This window comes from Melospiza melodia, chromosome 8 (assembly GCF_035770615.1).
Source record: "Melospiza melodia melodia isolate bMelMel2 chromosome 8, bMelMel2.pri, whole genome shotgun sequence".
Classification (NCBI taxonomy): domain Eukaryota; kingdom Metazoa; phylum Chordata; class Aves; order Passeriformes; family Passerellidae; genus Melospiza; species Melospiza melodia.
In genome coordinates this window covers 30,124,898-30,127,571 of record NC_086201.1, presented here as the reverse complement: position 1 = coordinate 30,127,571, position 2,674 = coordinate 30,124,898, and positions in this window count along the sequence as shown.

Sequence of the window (2,674 nt, the reverse complement as noted above, 5' to 3'; positions counted from 1 at the left end):
TTTAGTTTCCCCAGGGTTTGTCCTTTTTGGTTTTTTTTTAATTGTGTTTTCTAAAAGAAGATGTTAATTTGGAGGGGGATAGGGGAGGAGGGAGTACCTCGAACTGTAGCTCTCAGTGGAGGAAGCCTTTTCCTGCTCTTGTGGTTGAATCCTCATTTAAGGGTGGCCTCATTATGTGCACAGCCTGCAGGGTTCAGTGGGCCCAGGCAGGAGGGAGGAACTAAAACCTGGGCAGGGTCTGCAGCACTAAGTGCTGAGTTCCCTTCCCTCCTTCTGCGCTCCTGCTTTTGCGGGTGCTCCGATTTACACGGGGTTGCAAACAGCACAGAGCTGCTACAATGGGATGGCAGGTGTGTGTGAGTGCTCTTTGGGAATGGGGGAGCCACAGTGATCCACCCTGTCCCAACTTGCTTTCTGAGCGGCAGCCCACAGCTCTGCTGGGAGGTTGTTAGGGTGCAGAAACTGGAGGGGAGATGAGGCACAAAAAGGGAGAAGCAGCAAAAACTTCAAAGAGAAGGCAGGGGGGACAACCCCTCTGTAAACCTTCAAAACATCCAGATTGCTGAGATGGCATGGAAGTCAGGAGTGGTTTGAAGCAGAGATGGGGTCAGAGTAGGTGCAGTCCCCCTGCCTTCTCTCAGTCCAGGGAATAGTAAACATGGAAATTCTGGACCAGTGGCTCAGTGTTTGCTGGCTTTTACCTTGCACTTCAGTGCAGTCTTGCCCTGTTCTAGGAAAGGAGGAAAAGGAGCAGCTACATACTCTTGTGTGGAAGGTACAAGAGGGGGGAACTGCCACTATATTGGTCTGTCAGGCTGCACACAAGTATAACTGGAAAACCTTTAGATGTCTAGTTTTTCTAATTTGCTGTGGGCTGAGCAGCGGCTGCCTGAAATTCAGTAGGAACCCAGTGGTGCTGGAAGGGCACTGTGCTGCTGGAGCCCACACGTTTGCTTCAGGCCTGCCCACAGAGTCAGTGTCTTACCAAGCTGTGACATCCTGGGTTGGAAAGCACTGCTGGATGGGACAACTTACACAAGGGTCATTAATGCTCACTTGAAGCTTCAGGAGGTACAGCCAAAATTTAGGTTTTATTGCGGGCTACCTGCCAAAGCTCTTCCCTTTTCCTAAAGCATTTGATATGAGGGTCAGCCAGGAGGGCCTTTGTCTGTGGCTGAGCCTCCACTCACAGCAATGACTTTGCCCACGATAACAACTGCAGAACTCATTTCCTTCCCATTTTCCTTTCATAATACAGAGAGCTCATACACAGCACCAGTATCAGACCTGATGGAAACATGTCAGCAGCCCCTGGTTAAGGCATGAAGGCTTGGAACTGTGGCAATTGAGATGTGGGAACTGTGGTTTGGATGTGGGCCCCCGAGGCCGTGAGGGGAGCACGGCATGCTCAGTGCACCCTGCTCTGCTCCCTCCCTCGAGTGTGGAGCTATTTTCCAGCTAAACAAGCAGCATCATTCCAGGCACCCTCATGCAGGCATCAGGATGTGGTTTTGGGGTGCCAGCTGGCAGAAGGAGGGGTGTATGCCCCCAACCAGAGCTAGCAGGATTCGTGGTGTTCCCAGCCTGGAGCTGGGGTGCAAGTGGGTCACATTGCGGAGCTTGCTGGCTGTCTCCTTAAGCAGGGAAATGAGGAGAAATGCCGAGAGGCTCTTTTGTGCTGTACAGAAGGGTTGAAAAGATGTTGTGCTGCAGTGATTCAGTGGGGAAAGGATAAATCCCTCACATACACCTACGCACCACCACGAGAAAGAACTCCGTGGGCAGAGAAGGAGCAGAACATGAAATATGAATTTCCTCGAGTTGCTCGGGAGGGATGGCTTCCCAGAGCCCTTCCCCCGGTGGCTCTGGGCTCCCCCTGCCTGGCTGAGCCGGGATGAAGGCCGGCCCCGCAGGGCAGGCCGCAGGTGGGGCTGCTTGCCCTGCCCCTCACTGCACCTGCAGCCCCGGGCGAGGGCGAGGCCCCCTCACAAGTGTGGGGTTTTGGGCTGTGGCTCTCAGCCGAGGACAGGGCTCCAGCTGACTGGCCGTGCCTGGCTGAGCTGGCAGTGCTTCAGGGCTGAGGGGGATGCTGGAGGTGCTTCCCACTGTGGGAAAGCTTGGGAAGCCCTACCAAAACTTTGGGTCATCAGATGGTGTTCCAGACACCTGCTGACTCCAAAACCACCACTCAGCCTGAGTCCTCATGCTCCTGTCTTCCTGTTCTTTGGGTAAGTGTGCAACAAATACTGCTTTTGACCATTAAAAAAAATATTTGGAAGTCGTCAAATCATGTTTGTTTGAGGTGCACACTGCCTGCGATGGGTGCTGGTGAGGCAGGGGCCTTGTGGAGCCTGGGGCACATAGAGTCTCTGGAGGAGCCATGGCAGCAAAGGTAATCACTGCTGGTTTGGGCAGATTTAATTTACATTGCAAGAGGTTTTATTCAATTCTATTTGCTTTCTTAAATATTTTATATTACTTCTCAGTAAATTTGAATTCTTCCTATGTCTATGGAGCGTATGGGGATGCAGTCAATTTCCTATTACCTTGGGGATTTCAGACAGCTTCATTCTCAAAGCTATTTAGAAAATTATTTAATCACCTTGGAAAATCCAAGCCAAAAAATCTTGTGTTTACTTATTACTCGGTTGTAAATTTGTGATGCAAAACATAG